The sequence below is a fragment of the Uloborus diversus genome, chromosome 9, assembly GCF_026930045.1.
Source record: "Uloborus diversus isolate 005 chromosome 9, Udiv.v.3.1, whole genome shotgun sequence".
In the NCBI taxonomy this organism is placed as follows: domain Eukaryota; kingdom Metazoa; phylum Arthropoda; class Arachnida; order Araneae; family Uloboridae; genus Uloborus; species Uloborus diversus.
The window spans coordinates 60,597,429-60,619,172 of NC_072739.1; the positions used below are offsets into that span (position 1 = coordinate 60,597,429).

A 21,744-nucleotide genomic window follows, 5' to 3' on the forward strand; every position below is an offset into this window, starting at 1 on the left:
TATATCTAAACTGAACCCTTTAACACTTGTGTTAAGAACAAACAGAGCTTGAGAAGGATCCTCTTGACGTTTTTCAGAGTCTTCTTGATGCTTGAATGTTTTAGCATGCTGCCTCCATTGCGAAAATCCACTATTGCTTATGGGCACTGAACAGTTGCAAAAATGGCAAAAAGCGGTAAAATCATCTTTTCCTTTAGTGCACCATGCACCAAATTTTGTACTATTAATGTCCTCCTGGTTCAACAACAACAAAAAACGGAAATATAGGAAATATCAGACATTTTTCAAAAATATAGGAAATATAGGATGATTTTGATGCTTTTCTTGAAAATATAGGAAATATAGGACTACTTCGACCCCTGGATAAGTCCAGGGTCCGTGTTCTTGTATTGGTCGAACTGCTCCTTCGGGTGGGTAGAACCATGGCTATCTGCGACCCTTTAACGGCTATCCAAAGGGGAGTAAAAGTGCGTACAACAAGAATTTTCTGAGACTTCCGTCATTTAGCGCTGACCTCCTAGGGTTCTTGTGGAATTTAAAAGAATACATAACTACAGTAGCAATGGGTAGACAAATCAATGCAATGAGGAAATAGTCTACAGATGCAGTCATTTCGATTACATCAGAACATAGCCTCAGGGCTTAATTTGCATCATAACTCACAAGAACTCTTTTTTTTTTTTTTTTTTTTTTTGTGATGTTATAAAGATTAGTTGTAATCACATGAATATAAATTCTGAACAATATAGGACTCTAGAACTTTTTTTTTCTTGTTTTCAGCCCTGGAAAAGTCAAACCATATTTTTAGTATTCAAAGAGCAGTACGATGCATTTAACCAGCAAACAAAAGGTCAATAATAACAGAGCAAATAAGGAAGAAAAGCTACATGAAACGAGAAAACCATAGCAAACAAGGAAGTTCCACAACGTTTTACAAACAAGACATTTTTTCATATCTATTAATGCTAATCAGGATAGGGCAGCAGCATTGTGTCAGTGTTTGGATTTTTGTCAACATCTGCACAAGTTGAAATCAGCTTCAATAAAAATAGCCAACGTGAAATCTTTACTAATAATATAAGCGGAAAGTCTTCTTTTCTTTACTAATAATAGAGAGGAAAGTCTCTCTGCCTGGATGTTTGTAGGATATCTGTGACGCGCATTAGCCTAGACCGTTCGGCCGATTTTCATGAAATTTGGCAAAGTTAGTTTGTAACATGGGGGTGTGCACCTCGAAGCGATTTTTCGAAAATTCTATTTTATTCTTTTTCTGTCTTAATTTTAAGAACATTTTCCGGAGCAAAATTATAATAAGATGGACGAGTAAATTACGAAATTATCATGACGTGGAATGGGAGAGCGAATGAACATAGCCAATGGGGTAGTTTCCAAAAAATTAAAAGTATTTTTTACTGAAAAAGCATGCTTAAAAACATAGGATCTGATCATTTTTTAAATAATTTGTTAAGTTTAATATTTAAAAAAAAATACTTAAATCGGTACGCTTTCATTTCTGCCGATGACATCACACATGGTGAAATGCCATTCAGTGTGGCCATTCACAGAGCAAAATATTTAATTTGCATCTTTACTCACGTGTATTGCAACGATATGGTTGATAGCAAGAATAGAGCGCAATTGTTTAATTCGCTACTCGATTATCATAACGTGGAAACACTAGAAAAATGCGCCAAAATGCATCATTTGTGACGTCAAGACCACGCCTCGTTTGAAAAATCGGACATTTAAAAAAATTAAAAAACAACTTTTGGGAAAATGTACGTATTTTCTGGGTCCATGTTATTATTTCTGCTTATTCTATCAATTTCAGGAACCAAAAGTAGTACTTTTGACTGAAGGAAACAACCACATTGGCGAGAAATTCGTCATCCATTATTTGTAAATATACAGGCGAACCGAATGACCTTTTAATTTTCAATTACGGGCAAAGCCGTGCGGGTACCACTAGCATGAAATAAATTAATTTTCATATTTTCAGTTCAATCTCTCAGATTTACGGATCGAACTAAATATTTAAAAAAAAAAAAACAAACATTTTCAAGGATACCTTTTAAATATGGATTCATCTTTGTAGGTCTTTAATTAATGGAGACATCAATTGAAAACCCAATTAGCATTCTTTCTCGAATTTAGATGTGAAAACAACCTTACACATTTAAGATTTCGATACCAATTGAATCGGTAGTTAGAAGAAAGGAACAAGCGCCAAATATGAAAATTTGAATTGTAGTGGTAAAAAAGGGTTTGAAGGTTGGCTCACAATGTAAGGTGGAAGAAGAATACAAAAACCTATATCTTCATGAGTACAATTGAGTTTACAAAATTCAACATTTGGAACAAGGGAACAAAGACCGGATTAGTTCCCTTGTTCCAACTTATGAATTTCGTAAACTCTTCAAACTACCAATTCAATTGAAGAAGCAATCTCAAGAAGCAATTGAATCGCAAAGAACGAAAATGGAATTTTAGCAAAGCTTCTTAGTTAATTAGAATAACTAAAGTCACTAGCACACCGACCACCCAGAATTGACCTTCCCTAGGGGACTTTGGGGGGGGGGGGGGGGCACAGCAGTGAGACGAATATAAATGATTGTATTGGGATTGGCATTAAATGTAAAAGCTAAGAATTCAGGGGGGGGGGGGGGGTTCTCCACCTCCTAGCCACTTACATGCTCGGACTGGCCCGCCTGCCCAAGGGCAGGTGTACCCTCTTTGCTATTTAAGATAAAATACAATGCAAACGCCTCCGCTGGAAGAAAAAAACTTGATTAACAAACGCAAATGAAAGTTTTCTAATCGATTCGAAAGTTTTCTCCCTCACCCCAATTTTACATTTGAAAACTATTCAAACTACTCAAACTATACTTGCTTCTCCAAATAATCTTCAAAGATCAAGTAAACTTATGCGTTTTGGAGCTTTGCGTTTTTCGAAAATTTGCTGGAGAAGATACCTTTATTTTTTTCTTTAAAGTTACCAAAGAGGATCTACAATCGCGTGTTTGAGATTCCTATTCCGAAAAATTTCCTGGGGAGACTCCTAAATCTCTGATCAAAATGATGGTCTTTTTGGAACTTCAAATTCGAAAATATTCGGGAAGAAAGATTCGATTCCCTTTTGTTCCGCTAGCGTCATTAAGGATGGCCTACAATTCCCTTATCTCCTAACATCATCGAAGTTCGTCTAACGTCAAAAACTGAACTTTTAACTGCTTTAACAAGTTTTTTTTGTGTGTTGATAGAGACGGTAGTGGATGCCATTGTAATACAGTTGTCGAAGGTATTCATCAGTAAATCTGTTTCTGTACTGATTTTTAATGAATTTCATGCTAGAAAAATGTAACTCACATCGACATTTAACAGAGCATTTTTTAACATAGTGACTACGCAAACTCCAATGCCGCCTGGAGAAAAAATCTGTCACTTACTAGAAGATGCAAAATTAAACCACTGGGAGACATTAGAAATTCAGCTCGTGCTAATTCATTATTTTTTGTAAATTGCATCCCCCCCCCCCCACTTCAACTTCGAAAATCGAGTGGAACGTCTCTGGGCTCCATGTCTTCCTCTAAAGTTACCAAAGATAGCCTACAACTTTTTAAGACTTAAATTTCAAAAAATTTGTGGGGGAAGATCACTAAACCTCTCTTCTCCCTTACATCATTATAAAAAAAAAAACATGATCTGAAATTGCGTTAGAGCTTCAATGTAAAAACATTTCTGGAGAGGGAACCGGGTTTTGAATCTCATTCATTCTCCTACGTCATCAAAGAAGTTTTCTACAATTGCGTTTTTAGAACCTCAACTCCGAACTTTGCCGGGGAGATCTCTCGAACCCGCCGTTCTATCAGAGCCCAATTTCCCAATAGACAGAGCAGGCAGTTGCCTAGGGCGGCAAATTTTGCTTTAATCTCATTTTTAAATTATTATTATTATTGAAAATAAAACATCAGTTATTTTTTAATTTTCCCCAAAACAGCGTCATAACTGATTCTAACTTGTTAGAAGACTGTCGAAACCACAGAAAATGCGGTGTGACAGACTTCCGGTAATAGGTAATCAGTTTCAGTTTTAGCTTGCTAGAGGGACGGGGTACATCTTCACTGTTTGCTTCTTTTACTCCAGATTTAACTCGACCTATGGTCGAAAAACTGAGCTTCTATCTCCAAAGAAAAAAAAAGTTACAAAAGTTTTCAGTAATGTCAAAAAGAAAACTGTAGGACAATCCTTTCACTTTTTACTGATAGATTTAATGAAGAAAATAGTGCCTAAATTTTAGTTAAGCCTAAAAAATTTCGAGCTAAAAACGCAAATAACTCCCGCCATATTTAAGTTAGATCATTGAAACAAATTGTGGAGAACGCGGAAAATTCTACCCTTTCTAACGATATATAATATTAATATATGCAAGTAATTTTTCACCCCTTTAATAGGCAATAATAGGCAATTTACGCGAAATTTGAGCTTAAAAAATTAATTATAAAAAACTAATTCGAATTTTAAAAAATAAAACCCCAGGTGCACACCTCGGGGCTCTAAGTAATATTGTACAAAATTTCAAGGTTTTAGGTGCTGTGGAGTATGCTGGACGCATATAAGCTACCTTTACTCCTGTTCGGTCATAGGAAAATTTCAGGCCCTCTCATTGGCTTATTCGAGTGTCAATTAAAGCTTCAAAGACGCCATTGTAATGTTGCTAGTCGTCTTTCGCACTGTGTTTCTTGTTTGTAATCTGCTAAATACGAATAAGCATTTGCAAATGATATCTTTAATTAAATGTTGCTGGCAAAAACAGCATTATTATTTCCAATCAATTTCATTCTTTGCTAAACAAATGAAAGTGCCTTTGAGCAACTATGATTTGAAATAAAAATAGGTGGCGCCATCTTCGGGCAAAAGATGCATATTTTACGACATTGTTTTGATTTAAATTGAAGTTATTTTAAAAATAATTCTCATGGTAAATTATTTTGTAGATGGAAAAGAGCGAATTCTGCAATTTTTCATATTCTTAATGATATTTAACGCAATTTAAACAGCTCTTCTTAAAGAAATGATTACCATTTAACTTAATAATAAATACTTCTAGTAAATAATTTAATACATAATAATTTCTAATATAATTTTCTCTTGCGCCAATTTATTTCTAGCTAATTTCTGTTGAATATGAGTTAGCATTCAAGAATAAGACTTCCAATTGAATTTTGAATGAGTCTGGTAAACATATCCTTCTTGTCTTCTTCTCATTTCATAACTCATAAAAGAAAATAATGCTCTGTTTTTTTTTTAAAAAAACTTGTAAAATATATAATTAAACGAATAAACAGCATTATCTTTAAGCAAAAAATGGCGCTTTTGAAGAAGGAGCTATTGGAGTTTAATTTAACTCATTTGTCAACTAATTCTCAATGTAAGTTTTTTTTAATTAAACAGCAAATTCTTTATCTTTTAATATTCTTCATAATATTTAAAGTTATGTAAAAAGGAATAGATAATTTAAACTCTTAAATGAAATAATTGAAAATAACATTGAAAAGCAATGTTTCATAATGTAAAATTATATATATGTTATTTCAAGTCAAACTTTCAGAAATCGCACCGTTTGTTACCTTAAATTCATTTATTAATAATTTAAAAAAATTATCACACACAGTTGATGAGGCAATTCAAGAGAATTTCATGCAGTTTCATTTACTATTTAACTTAAATACATTTGGGAGAAAAAAAGTTTCACAAAATTCTAAAACTTGAAAATTCAACCATTTTTGAGACAATTTTGAAATCAATATATGACTTTTAATGTATTGTAATAAAAAATACAGCGAAATTTTTTAGACTGGCCCATGAAGAGAACTGCAGCTGTTAAATATTTTCAGCAAAATTAGCAAAAAAGTTTTCCTTATGTTTTTGCTGTACTGCTGACAAGACCTTCGTGGTTTCATGAATAGTTCTGAAACAATTTGAATGTAATCATTCAAAAACATTAAATATCATACATTCATTGAAAATTTTTTAAAGTATTTAAAAAAAATTGAATTTAATGAAGGTGGAAGCCTTTCTTTTTTAAATACAGACATCTCAATTGTTTTAGCATTTTAATAAAGAGTACACATCGACTGTTTATAATTTAATTCAGGATTATGAATTTAACCAGTGAAGACACACATAAAGCAATCCAACCAATGAACGATAAGATAAACAAAATATAGACAAAAAAAAAACGGATTAACATAAAAAAAATGGACAACCTGTTAGAGAGCTTAATAAAGCTTTTGACCAATAACGATATGATATTTTGTTCACCTGACTTTATCCAATAGTAGTGCGCGAACAGCTGATTCTTTTAAACAATCTTTGAAGTAAAGGATTAGTTTTTTTTTTTTTTTTTTTTGTAAAGAAGGAAATTCTCCCAAAACAAAAAGGAACTTTTCCAGATGCACTCACTACTCAATTAAAGGTCTTATTCTTGAATGCTAACTCATAATAGAAATTGGCTAGAAATAAATTGGCACAAGAAAAAATATTAGAAATTATTATGTTTCAAATTATTCACAAGAAGTATTTATCATTAAGTTAAATGGTAATCATTTCTTTAAGAAGAGCTGTTTAAATTGCATTAAATATCATTAAGAATATGAAAAATTGCAGAATTCGCTCTTTTCCATCTACAAAATAATTTACCATGAGAATTATTCTTAAAATAACTTTAAATCAAAACACTGTCGTAAAATATGCATTTTTTGCCCAAAGATGGCGCCACCTATTTTTTTTTTTTTTTTTTTTTTTTTTTTTTTAAAGCACAGTTGCTCAAAGGCAGCTTTTATTTGTTTTGCAAGGAATGAAATTGATTGGAAATAATAATGCTGTTTTTGCCAGCAACATTCAATTAAAGATATCATTTGCAAATGCTTATTCGTATTTAGCAGATTACAAACAAGAAACACAGTGCGAAAGACGACTAGCAACATAACAATGGCGTCTTTGAAGCTTTGATTGACACTCAAATAAGCCAATGAGAAGGCCTGAAATTTTCCTATGATCGAACAGGAGTAAAGGTAGCTTATATGCCTCCTGGACGCACGTCCGCCACAGACTTCCTTCCAGAATTTCTTTGAAACGTTACTTTTATTTACTACTAGCCACCTGCGGCGACCAGCTGGTTCGCCTTCCTACGCCATTTGCCTTTCTATGCAAGCAGCCACGTACGGCGCGGCGGCTGTTTGGCTAACTTGTCATTTAACTTTTTACTTCAAATTTTGCCGCCTTCGGCGGCTGTTTAAATAAATTTTACAGCAGTATTAATCAATCCATCTGTATCTTTTTTTGTGCCATTCACATTTTTTCGCCAAGATTGCTGCCTTCGGTGGCAATCCTTTACGATCTATCTCTAAATTTTCTTATCGATCTCTATTTATTTTAACCTCCCCGCCCATTTCCTAATAAAAACAAAGATCACTCAAAAAACCGCTTTTTTTATTTCAGTAGAGCATAAAAAAAAAGTTATCTCCATAATTCCCCGTAGGGTGCAAAAAGTGCGTTTGACAAAGGAAAAAAAAATATCACTGTTTTTTATTGAATTAAATGCGCACAACTATGAACTGTAAAGTAATATAGTTGCAGCAAAACGTCCAACTTGGGGGGGGGGGGGAGATGGAAAAAGAAATAAATGCAATCCCTAAATAAAACAAAACAAAAAAAAAGAAAAGAAAAGAAAAAAGCAAGCGCTGCCGGAAAAACACGTGGTCATCACTTCATAAAATGTAAAAGCTGTATAGTAAAAAAAAAAAAAGATTAACATTGTTTGCGATTACGATTCCATCGTAAATATCGAATCGAAATCCAAAAAGTCTCGTGAAAATAAGTGCATTTCAGTATTTAAACTGACTTTGGATAAATCAATTAAGTGGAAGGGGCGGCAGATTTCAAATCTGCCTAGGGGCTGCATGAAGCTAAATTCGGCCCTGCTTTCTATAACGTCATAGAATAGAACCTCTCAATATGGAAACTGAACTAAATAAGGAAACTGCTATTAAGGAAACTGAACATTTTGTCCCATAAATAGAGGTGTCGATCGGTAGGGCATTGGACTCGGGGCCGGAGGGGCTCGGGTTCGATCCCCGCTGGTCGAAGACCCACCGTCGTCATTAAAGGGGACTGGGCGACGTTAAATATGCTCGTGGTCTCAATGTCCTCCAAGTGAAACGATACCTCTGGGGGTGCTAGTACCAGGTAGCTACTAGCTCTTGGACTAGTTCTAAATTCTCATTAACTGTTCGATCCGGTGATGGTGCTGCCATCTATCGGTATATAAAATAATGGAGGCAAGGCACTAGTATGCAGACCTCGACATAAATACAGTTGTAGTCAGTTGTGACTCTTGAATAGAATAGAATAGAAAATAGAGGTGTCCCTTCTTCGGATGTAGGAGGTTCCCAAAGCCGGCACTCTGGGGCTCCGCGAACGCGAAGTGTCCATGAAATCAATATATACTTATGTAATGGAGATAGGCTGGGTACCGCGAGAAAATTTTAATACTTCAAGGGGTGCCGTGAAACAGAAAAGTTTGGGAACCTCAGAATTACATATACAGGATATTAACTTCGTTTTAAAAAAACTAACATTTAAGATTATATCCTAAAAATTCTGCATTTTTTATGCATATAAAAATCAGAATCATTTGAATTTCAAAACTTATTCTTTTAATAATTAAAATTTAATCACAAGTCTGGAAAAGCGAAGTTTTGTAATGTACAGAAATTATTTTGAAGTAATTTGTCAGATAAATTTGTTTGATGTGATAAATTTTACATAACCTAATAACTTTAAATAACATTTTAAGGTTATGTATTTACTGTGGTTATGTAGCAGAGTAAACTGTGTACTATAAATATGAGGAGAGAAAGATATTATGAGCGAAACTTTATTCCAACTAACTAGATGATTGCCATTGTAAAACTTCAAAAAGTACTTAGTGTTGCCAAACAATAATAAAGAAATATATGTAAACAATAATACAACTTTAACATGGAGTAATTTTTCAATGGAATACAATTTAAATTACAATAAGTGTCTTGTCATGGCCCTTGCATTATCCGTCGGTGCCAAGACTACTCGATATAAACAGGGGTGATTGTGAGTTCATCAAAAAATACCTGAAAGTTTCAAAGCTAGAACGGGGGGGGGGGGTGTAATCTTTGGCCCTTATTACTTAAGTGCACCTTTGCCATAGTATTAAATAGTTCTGAGTCAAAATATTGTGTGGACATTTAATTAAATTTTTAATGGGTTACAAAGTTACTTTTGAGTGGTGTTATACAAATTATCCTGACATTTGTCCATCTTAAGGGATAGGTGTCCATCTTAAGGCTCTTGCAGGTATATTTGATGAGTATTATATAATTTTTTAAAAAAATGCGGAGGTAGGAAGATAAAAGCATAACAAAAAAAAAACATAATTCCGGTATTTTCGGACATAAAAATACCGGAAATACGTCCGAAAATACCGGAAATTCGGTAAAACACCGGAGCACAATCACCCCTGTATAAATTGCGCTGAGAAGCATGCATAAGCAGAAATTTTTACCAACCTGCTTTATTGTACTTATCAAACCTTCTCTAATTAATTGTGTGACAAAAAAGGAACCTTGAAGTACAAGAAATTCAGTAGTTTTTACTCATTTACTTACGAACTTTTGTACTTATTCTCTGGGAATACCCCTTAAACGGAGTATCCTTCCCTTAATCAGCGACAAATACATGGAGGCCCCTATTCAAAGGGACTGGGACCAGAAAAAATATCCCTCAAGTAAAAGTGTCCTTTAAAGAAGGTACAACTGTAGAAGTTTGTCTAAAATTCTGTTTTTGGAATTTCAATATCTGGAAGAGATCCTGCACCGCTCTCTTTGACATTACCAAAGTGGGCCAACAATCATGTTTTAAAAACATTCAGTTAGAAAAAATTCCGGCGAAGAGCGTTCTAATTTCCCTTATCTTAAAATCATTTAATTTTAATAAATAATGCGGATTTTGTGCTTTTTAATCTGCCTCTCCGCCGATTACAGTCAAATTAATTTTGCTATAATTATTTGGTAACATAAATAATGACTACAAAACTGCATTATCTGCTTTTGTCAACTTGTAGTTTTCACTTTAAGTCAATTTCTTACTTTTAATTTTGACCCATTCCATTACTTATTTGTCTTTTAGATTAGTCTTATGACAGATAAAAATCTTTTATAAAAAGCATGTATTCCTGTGATTAGTGAGCTAAAATTCAGTCAAAAAATTGTAAAACTTCTTGATGACAATGCTAAGTTTAATTGCTATACCCCTTAATCGAAGATCTGCACCCACTACTATGCAAAAAGTAAAACAAATGGAAGATGAACTAGCGCCTGAAAATGTAGAAGAACTAATGAAGAACAAAGAAGATATTTTCTTTCTTCGGTCAGTGAAAAGTGATCGTATGGCAACTTTTGGATAAAACTCTTCAAGATCAAGTTGAAAGAGAAGAAACATGGTTACATCAGCAGGGTATAAGATAAGCAAAGATAAATAAAAAAAAAACAGTTTGGATTTAACATCAAACGACCATTCTCGCTTCAACTGATTCTGATGAGCAAAACATAACGAATGACAAAAAAAAAAAAAAAAAAAAAACACTAGTTTTGAGGGGCTCTCAACAAGTTCTATAACTTATCATTGCAATAAGAGAACAGGCACAAGTTTATTCATTCTACATGATGTAATGAAGAAAACCTAATCTTGTTTATGAGCCCAGCACAACAGGCAGCTTACAGTGGCTCCCAAAAGTGTTCGTGCAGTTAGAAATTTTTTAGTAAAATCGAAATAAACGCAAAACCGAATTCGAATATAAATCCAATGTTTTTTTTCACATCATTTCTTATGTCATTCTAAATAAAACCCGGTAGTTTTTTTCAAAATATTGACAAATCTTTTTGAAATGGTCAAAAAAAACAAAGAGACAGAGAAATAATATTACACCACAAAAGTCTTTGTACACTCAAATATTTTTCGAATAAATTCATGATTAAAATTTATTATACGTCGTTTTTTTATTAGTTTTGCATTGTGTTGACCCTTAAAAGTCATTTGGCTTTAATTTTTTGTTTATTTTTTTTTCTTAATATTGTGCTTATTACTTTAAAAATGGCTGGTATTCGTAAAAAACCACAAACACCATTCGAAATTTGAATTTTTTTCCTCACATTAGAGGTAAATTGGTTTAAAATGTCTCTAAATTAGTTAATTTATTCCATTCTATAGTAAAGTGCTTGATAAAATGCTTTTAAGAAAATAATCGACCGAAAACAAGGTAAGAAAAGGTCAACCAGTGAAGTTGACAAAGCGTGATCGAAGATTTACAGTTAAAAAAATTTATGAAAAAATACACATTTGATTGCTGTAAAAGTTTCTACAGAGTTGAATAAAAATTTTTACACTTAATTTTCACCTAAAATTGTTCGCCAAGTTCTCGGATTAGCTGGATTAAATGGGACCTATTCCCGCAGAAATTTTCTTGGCCGTGAGAAAAACAGAAAAACTTTCGCTTTTCCTCGCAAAATTAATGATAAATTAGCTCAAAACGTTTAGGAAATTATGTCTTACTTACAGATTGAAATGAATTCAACATCTTTGTCAGCAAAATGTGGTTCAATCATTGCCAATTTAATCTATGAGCATCTCATTTCTTGGAAATGCACACAAATGTTGTAAACATGACATTTGGTACAACTTCATCCAACACAAGCCATAATACTGTGGCCTGCGTCAATGTGCAAAAAGAAGGCTAGGACATGCACTTCTTTGGTCAGCTTGCTGTCATCATATAGGCGAAATCATTTTGACCCATGTGTTTGATGATTTAAAACTAGAGGCTTCAAAATCTCCAGACATATCCCTGTTTAAACGATTCCGTGATAATTTCAATCATTTTGATCTTGATCATAGCCAGTTGATACCATATGTCACAAAATCACTGAATGAAGAAGCAGAAACACATAGTTTTAAAAATAATGCAATCGAGACAACAAAATATGCCTTAAATTTTGAAAAAATGCAAAGATTGTTATATGGAGTTTGTAAAACTTTGCATACTATAACTCGAATCTTCCAATATGAGACAAGAAATAAAGTCGTCTAGGAACCTTGCACAAAGCACGTTGGATGGTTAAGCTTTTATACACAACTAGCTGCGTTGCCCGGCTTTGCCCGGTCTACCATGATATTAAAAATTGTGTCAAATGTCGTATATTCAACAATCAGGCTTAAATCAATGAAAAAAAAAAATCATGTAAAATTTCTCTTCCGAAAAAATGACGACAGATATTAAAATACTTCTAAGGAATCAAAATGAGAAAGATGGATTTAAAAAGCGTAACCATGGAAACACAAAATAAAATAAGTTTTTAAAATGAGAAAGATGGAAAGAAAACATTGGATTCAATAAGCGTTGCCGCGGGAAACGAAAAATAAAATGGTTTAAAACTTGAAAAGACAACAGATTTTTGAACTTCATTTAATTCGCTTGTAACTTTTTTTCTAATTGAGATAGAGGGTTAAATTTTTGACCTTAGGTCGAATTAGATCTGGAGTAAAAAAAAAGCAGCTCTTTCCAATGGTGTCAAGAAGAAAACTGTGGGACAATTCCTTCACTTTTTTATTGGTGGATTTAATGAAGGAAGTAGTGCCTAAATTTCAACTAAGCCTAAAAAAACTCGAGCTAAAAAACGCAAATAACTCCTGCCGTAATTAAGTTAGAGCATTGAAACTAATTGTGTAGAACGTGGGAAAATTCTACCCTTTTCAACAATATATAATATTACTATGTGCAAGTCGTTTTTTCATACCCATATTCAGGAATTTATGTGAAAAATTGGGCCCAAATTGGAACTTAAAAAAAGAACTATCCATCGAAATTTTTTCCGAACTGGTCTGCAAACCTTTTCCGGACTTAAAGAAACAAACTGTGAAAATTCCAGCAAAATCAGCCTGGCAGTTGTCGAGTTTTACGAGTTCAAACACACAAGACGCTTTTCGGAGACCTTTGCAAGTCACTGCTGGGTATCTTACAGAAGAGATGGTGCCATTTGTCCTGTGGTGCAAAAAAGTTCCTGCACAAGAACAAAAAGCCATAGCTAATGCACTGCTAGCAACAAAACCAAGTTTCACCCATGCTGGTTTCAAGTTGAAAGGTAGGTATAGCATGGGTTTTTGGGAAACCCAAATTTCCAAAAAATGTCAACATGAATACTAGGCTTTCTGATTTAAATTTGATTCTTGGTTTTTTGTTTTCTTTGGTGAAACTGGATTCAGATTTTTTACAAGAAGAAGTTTCAGTATGGCCAAATTCTACATCCTACACCACATCCTTTGCAAAGTTACAGGCACTAAATGTTATCAGTGACTGTGCAGAGGGGTGTGGTCCAAGCTAAATAGTGACTTTCATCAAGTCCTCCAAAATGGGAAGAGCACTAACAGCATGTTGTACAAGTTGTCGAACAAGATCAACAAAAGGGAAAAAATCTAAGAAAATGAATAAAAAATTGAAATGAATCTAAAATTGAGTGCTCGCAAGAATTAAAATAAAGGAAAGCAATTAGTGCATGTACATCTGTTCTTTTGTTGCATCCTATATCAATCTAATATTCATATTTTTGTTAGAATAGATATTTATTTTTCCCTCATAATACTGTTTTTTTAATCAATTTTTTATATTTTTGGGACCAAATAGATATTATTCAAAACTCATGAAACTTTATGTACACATACTTTTTTTAGCAGTCGGAAACAAAAATAACATAGGTACAAACAATTTCTAGAAAAATTTTTGAAACATGGAGGGTTTGATGCATCCTAGTGAACCAATCAAACCTCGTGAACACGAACTCCATTAAGAAGTCAAAATATTTCGTGTTAACCGAATTTCGCATTAATTGATTTCGATAGTTACCGGATTTTATGTAAGCAGACAAGTTTTTTTTTTTTTTGTTTTTTGTGTCTCAGAAAATATAAGAACCAAAGTACTTTTGTACAAAAATGTACACCCAAGCATTAAAATTGATAGTTTAAGTAAGAGACACAAGTAATTCGAAATAGGCAATGGCTATTTGGGACCATTTCTCTACGACAGTGCATTTTCAAACTTCCTGATTTTTCCTTGATCACAAGACTGGATTCTCGCTGCAATGTTGAAGGGTAAAAAAGCACTTTATCGCTTTTTAGACCTTAAACCTCTGCATGGGCAGAACAAGTGTCCAGCATTAAGCAATTTTTTCTTTTTTTTCCACAAAGAAATTTTAAAATCTAGGTTTGTCGGCCACTTGGTAAATATTTCATTGTTCATCCAAGCATTTTTTACTGTAAGCATAGTCATAGTCTACAGCTAAAGTTTGTACTTTCTTGAAGCAACGTGGTTTTCCCAATTTTCCTACACAAGAAGAGGAATTTGCTTGCTGCAATCAACGTTGCTTGCATTCAAGTGCAGATCCTTCGACTTTCAAAATTAGGACTTTCATGTAAAAGTATGAGGATTTTCTTTTCTCTCTTCCCTTTTTTCTTCAAGACCTTAAAATTTTCTTCCGCTTATGCAGGAAAGGATTTTGTCTAAATCATCTTCATGTAAAAGCGGTTGATTTTACACTAATTTGTAGCTTTATCTGATGGGGAATGACATTTCGTGCTAAGCGAAATTTTCCCGATTAATGAGTTCCTGTTAAAGGGGGTTTGACTGTATATCACTTTTATAATCTATTTTAGATCTTCCGTTAACGGTGTTTAAGAATGGTTGATGTTGATGTGGATCTTGAGGGACTGTTATTATTCTAATGGAGCATTTAGAGAAGTCATTCAAAGGGGAATTTCTTGAAGTTATTGTACCAATTCTAATGAGATTTAAAACAGAGAATGTAGACTTTTTTTCAAAAAAATGTCTCATTTTGAGGGGGGTGTTGTAACTATTATCTTTTTTTAGATAAATATTTTTAAGAGGGGTTGTTGATGTTATTTTAAAAACGGCAATCTTTATTCTAACAAGTAATTTTTTAGAAAACTTATGTTCTTAAGGGAATTTCAGGGAATATTTTCCTGTTTCTTATGGAAGAGTTAAGAGAGTGCTTACTCATTCTTATGGAATTTTTAGAGGCTGTTGCCCTTTCTCTCATGGGGATCATTAAGGACTGGTGTCCTCACTTAATAAAAATATTTTTAGGCACTAATGTCAAGATTGTACTGGGGAATTTGGGGGACCTCCCTCTTTTTTTGTAGGAAGAATACGGATTAAATTAGTTTTCTTTTACCTTAAATAAAGCTTTCAATTTTTAAGTGCAATTATTTTCCACGGTTTTTAATGTATTAGTAATTGTCTTAATGAAAAGGTGGCAAGTAGAGGAGCCGCCCCGGGCTGCAGAAACAGTAGCTACGCCATTGACTGTATCCCTCCCCTCCTCCTTCGATATTGTTCCATCCCACAGAATTCACAGCCTAAATCCGCCTATGTTTTAAGCTCTAAGGTACTGCAAAGCTCACTAATATTGATACAGTATAGGACCCCAAGTCCACAACACTCGAGACCACGACCTTTCCGGATTTAAGATCCTGATCCAAAAAATAGCAAAAATTATTGTATAGTGCAATTGATCTTGTTTTTTCTAACATTTGCGCAGCATTTTTTTTTTTCTTTTTTATCAGTCAATCTCAAGGAAAAAGAAAAAGAAGAGATTATTGACATTGGCATATGATATGTCTATCATTACAATAAATAAATCATATTTATGCTGAAAAAATGGCTTTGTATTTTGACTCAACATGCTTCGTTTTGTATACAAATGATACAATGAACAGAAGTTATTGTTAAAAGATCGCTGCCCAATTACAGCACAATGCAAATATTATGCATGAGATGTGGCTTCAATTTAAACAGAAAAATAAGTTATAAGTACAATGTTTTCAACAAGTAAGAAACAATTGTTATCAATTTTGAACATTTGAATTTTTTTTTTTTTTTTTTTTTTTTTTAAGTTTAACAAAAAAAGTTCCAGATTTCGGAACATTCCGAAATTGGGGGTCCTATACTGGAAATCAGTTAAATCACAAGCTACTGGAGAAATTTTTGCAAAATTGAATTCAAACATAAAGTTTTTTTTTTGTGTGTGTGTGTTTGAATAATCAAGTTAGCTAACAAGCAGAATGAATTTTCTTTGATTACTCTGAGGTCGAACAGTCCAAAAGTTACACGTTAAAATGAATATCTTGCCAGAACCAGGAACAAGCAAGGTGGTTATAATTAGAAGAAACATGCAATTTACCAGACAGCTCGGTTATTGCATCCAGAGATTGCAGTTTCATTCTTGTTAGAACTCATCAGTCTGGAATTGTGAATAACCAAGCTGGTCTGTCAGCTCATTGAAGCTGAGAGTGACAACAAAAAGGTAGATAAAGGGAAATTTATCTCAACAGCGATTGTCCGCAGCATGGAGGGGGTTTGATTCGTGAATTGAAGGCAAAGCTTGGGCATTTAGGAGTAAGAATACACTGGCTGGTAAGATAAATTCATTTTTTTCTACCAGTTTGTTGGCACTCTGAGCTTTACATTAATGAGATGACGTCTGCCTCCAAGCTTGGTTATTTACTATTGCAGACTGAGGAGTTCAAACAAGAACCAAACTGCAGTCTCTGGATGCAATAAACCAAGCTGTCTGGTATATTGCATGTAGTTCTGGCTTAGGGACTGTAACTTCCTGCTAAATTGGAAGTACAGTAAAACCCCTCTTAACAGACACCCCTCTCATGCGAACAATTTTCAATTCCCCCGAATTCCAAGGCAAATAACATTATTTAACCCTTGTCCTACGAACACCCCTCTGTTGTGGACAAAAAAATTTGTCCCGTTAGTTTCCGCATTTGAGCAGTTTTACTGTACCTTTGATACGCTTTTCTTTACAAAAAAAAAGAAAATTATTTGAAACTTTCTAACAAGATTTTTATAGATTGTTAAAAACTAAAAAGAAAAAAAAAAAGGAAATTCATCTCAATAATATTCTACAAACATGGCAAACTAACAATTAAACTTCAATATTAAATTTAAAAGCTTATTAAAAATAATGTCTACAGACAATGATTTTTTTTTTCGTTCAGAATTAATTCTATTAAAATAATGATTTAAACCCATGATAATTTTAAAATGCATACTTGCCAACATCTACTGGAAAAAAAATCCAGTAGTATGACTGAGACATACAGCAATATTGCTTTTTTTCATAGTTAATTAGGGAAGAATCGGATTGTTTTTATTATCTTCCAGAGAATAATCAAATGCAAGTTCCCTTCATCATGTATACAATTAGGTGAAATTGTTTAAAATCGAGGGAATCTCCCGGAAAAAAACAGTGAAGTTGGCAGAATTTAATTAAAATCGTACACATTCTGATGTTAAATTACTTCTGATGTTAAATTTAGTGCTATACTTAGGTCATAGAAATAAGCGTACGAGATATCGTTTACAAGGTTCAGTCATTAGTCAGGCAGAAAATGTTATGGATCTGGATATCTTAATAAATTAGAACTTCAAGTTTAGTGAACAGTGCAGCATTGCAAGTAACAAAGTCAACAAAATGCTTGAGTTTATCAATAGATCTATTTCGAACAAAATCTAAGAAGGTTCTTCTGCCTTTATATAGAAGTTTAATAAGACCTCATTTGGAGTACGCTGTTCAGTTTTTTATCTGAAGAAAGATATTTGGGTAATTGGAAAGGGTTCAGAGAAGGGTAACTAGACTAGTAAGCAGGGTTGGCCAAATTGGACCCAATTGGGTTGGACCCAATGGTTTTTTTTGAAAAAAACCCATTTAAAAAAACCCATTATTTAGCCCACTTTTGGGTTTTTTTTAAAATTTTCCTGAGAATTTTTTTTTTTTTAAAATAATTAGTTTAAATACTTTCACAATTTAAACTTCTTTCTTATTTGTTCTTTACCGCAGACAATGAACATAAAAAAATGAATTTTGAACTTTAATAGTATTTCTTAACTCTTAACGGCATTAAATAAATACTTCAAAGATTTTTAAATAAATGTATTTAACTTTTTTCTTGAACTGGTCAATAAATAACTCAAATTATCTCGACCAAGTCCTGTCACGTCTGATTTTCTCAATATGTGTACAGAGAAAACTAATCTAGTTAAAAGGCTTTCATGTGAATTATTTTCTGCTAACCAACACATCACAAATCTCGAATAAAAACAAGGTATATTTTTTTAGAAATAAACAGATTTTTCAAACGGTCGACAGAACAGATACAGTATATTCATTATCTTACCAAAAAGTTGAATATTTCTAACTCTGTACACAGAAATAGAAAAACAGGCAGCATAAAATTCAAAGAAATGTCTTGATTAAGCTGGAATTCAGTAAAAAGGGATTTAAACTACTTGAGGTTCTACAGTAGTTTTGCATAACAAAATAAATACAATAAAGTAAAATGCAAAAAAAAAAAAAAAAAAAAAACGTAGTAATTAAAAACGAACAATAGATTTTATCACTCGAGAAGTAACTTTGCCTTAACTGTTGGTAATAATGAAAATTAAAAAACCCGAAACTTCACCATACTTAGGTTTTTTCGTCTTTCATACTTTTCTTCAGAAAATGCTGAATTTTAACTAGTTTTCCAGCTTTTTTTCCCCGAAGACAATTTTGCACTTTGTCCATATACTTACGCTACAATATGCTACAAGTACCCCACATTTTCCCTAAAAAAAGACAAAAAAAACCCACATTTCTTTTAAAAAACCCAACTTTAGTTGGGTTTTTTTTGGGTTTTATTTAAAAAAACCCAAAAAACCCTGGGTCCATGGGCTTTTTAAAAAAAACCCGGGTTTTTGCCAACCCTGCTAGTAAGGGGACTTTCAGATTTTGATTATAATATCAGACTTAATAGGCTTAATATGTATAGCCTGGAGCAAAGGAGTGTCAGAGGAGACATATTTCAGTTATTTCAATTAATCAATATGAAAGATGCAAATGGATTAAATTTTTGGAAATTCATGGAAAGCAGGACGAGAGGTCATTGTTTTAGGCTATTTAAATCTCAGGCTAACTTCGAAATCAGGAAAAACTACTACTTTAGTGGGGTCGTGGGTACTTGGAACAGCTTACCGGAATAGGCGGTAATGAGCAAGGCGGTGGATAGCTTTAAGAGGGCCATTGATCTTCATTGAGAACTTATTAATTGACTAGGACCAGCCTAGCTGGGCCCAGAGCCTGTTGTTGATCGTCACATTTGTATTTGTATAAAAAGCTGTTATTTAACATAAAACAGCAATTATAGTTTATAAGGTCAGGAATTTTGTGCCACTAAACAAAGCTTCATGTTAAGTATTTCCTTTTCAATTCAACTCAAACAACAAAATTCATCTTCTGGAGAATCCCTTCAAAATTCTTAATAATATCTCCTAATCTTTCTGATTTCCAGCCTTTTTTTTTATTACCTGTAGTTTTTCATGTGCTGATTACGGAGGAAGTTCGTGGATTTTTTTGAGAACTTCATTTATTTTCTCACACAATTAAAAAAATTAAAATTAGAGAATATATTTTTCATGTCAGAAACAAAAAATTCTTAAAAAATAATTATAAATATGGTGTTTTCATCCACTTAACAAATATATAATCTCGTGCATATTCTTAAACAATTAGTGATGAATGATCAACACACAAATGCTATTTTCATTCATTAGTTTACTTAATTAAGCTAGATTTGTTCTGAGTTTAGATAAAACGATGTTTAAATCAACATGAATCCTCGTATCAAAACCACATTATTTTTTTACAAAACTAAATTGTTTCAAGCCGCGCAAAATGAAGAGATGAAAATGAATCTGTTGCTTGAACTGACAAATTAAATTAATTTACCAGAAAAAAATAAAGTAAAAAGAAATAAGTGAAATACAAACAAAAATAGAAACACAAAAAATACTCAGAATAAGCAATTATTAAAAATAGCAAAATGAAGTAAATTGTTTCTTTTTCCCATGGAAATAAATTTCCTCGGAATCTTTCATACCCCAGGTAGGGGGAGGGGCAGCTAAATACTGATCACAAGTTAGGATGAGTACAAACCAAAAAGTTTCATTTGCGACTAAATTACTTTTATTTCAAAAAGTAAACATTTAATTGAAACAATTTTTAAATGAATAGAATAGCGACTATTTAAAATATTTTGACGATCAAAATTAATTGCAGTTAAAATCATGCAAATCAATACACTAACGTAACATGTAAGATAAATAATGGGATTACGAATGTATAAATGACTGTAAGAAAAAGGAAATTTGTCTATCTATAGTAATAGTACATGCTTCCAGAATGTCAAACATTCTAATTACCGGCCGGAATCGGTACTTAGGCTTACACAGCAGGCGACATGTGACACAGTTGGTTCAAGAAGATGTATAATTTGGATCAAATAGTGAGAACAAACAAAAAAAAAACTTACTCTGAGATAAAGCTATCTCGCGATATTAAAAAATTTAGTAAAGTAAGACTTTCCAATTTGTCATCATAACATCGATTCCAACATAACAATCACATAACCAATAGCAGACCTTTAACTAATGCCTCTCCCAACTCAAAAGCATTGCCACTTTTATTTAGCAAAATAAATATTAAACCGTCTGCATAATCCTTCTGCTTCACTTTTTTCTACAAATATTTATTATAACTGTTCCCCCCTCCCCCTTCTTCCTTTCTGTGGAAAAAAATAGTTTTCAGAAATATGTACTTGACATTTGCGTTCCCATAGAAAGATCATTCTAGGCACGTAAGTGGTTTGTCTCATTTCTATGCCCTATCTCCTCCACTTTTTTCATTTCCTTTTCTCTTTTTCTTTTACTTTCTCCTTTTTTTTTTCTTTTTTGTTTGTTTATTTCAAACTGCACTACCACTGGACCGAACGGGCCACCAAAATAGTCTCTGCTTTATCTTCTGACGATCTTTCTGACGTGCGCTTTGCACGTCAAGTAAAAAGACCTGCTGGAGAAAGCAAAACTGAAATTCGCCCCATGCATTTTTAAATTGTTGTTCGTATCCCCATTTCAATGTTATTTTTACGGGCTGTTGACCTTATTTTGATAAGCATTTTCAAACGGAATGTTAACACTTTTTAAGATACGTTATCCTATATTAAATGGGATTTCTAGGGATTGCAATCCTTTTCCAGATATTTAGGAACTCTAGCCCCTACCGTTTTCTTGAAGGAGCCTCTCGGATCACACAGAAGAAAAACTAAGGACATCAAAAAGCTTCATCTAACCAGGGCCGTTGACAGGATTTATGGGCCCCTATGCAACTTTCTTCAGGGCCCCCTAACTTTTTGCTTTAATATCCTCTTTCTCCACTCCGCTTCTACATAAATATCCTAAATATCGTCATGAAAAGCAAAACAGGCCACTTTTTAAGTTTTTTTTCCCCAACTATGTGTTTTTTCCTCTGGCTCATATAGCCATATACATGTGTGTTTCTATAAAATGTATTTTTTTCGCGGGTGTTTTTTTTTTTTTTTTTTTTTTTTTTTTTTTTTTTTTTGCATTTTATTAGACGAGGAGGGTTTTCGGGAGAGGTATGGGATCTCCTTTGAGTTGAGGGTAGAATATCTGAAATTTTAGGGGGTCCGGGGGTTTCTTCAACGGAATTTTTTTTTTGAAAAATACATTTAAAA

At 33.1% G+C, this 21,744-nt stretch overlaps 1 protein-coding gene across 1 annotated transcript in view; it reads right to left on the reverse strand.

Annotated features, from left to right (window-relative positions):
- The window catches only part of LOC129230639 (putative fatty acyl-CoA reductase CG5065), an 85,267-nt gene extending 64,629 nt beyond the window's left edge, over nucleotides 1–20,638 (reverse strand). Inside the window, exon 1 of the mRNA XM_054865055.1 lies at nucleotides 20,524–20,638. The gene's annotated coding sequence lies outside the window, so the exon portion shown is untranslated. The remainder of the gene's footprint in view (nucleotides 1–20,523) is intronic.
- Nucleotides 20,639–21,744: the final 1,106 nt, after the last annotated feature.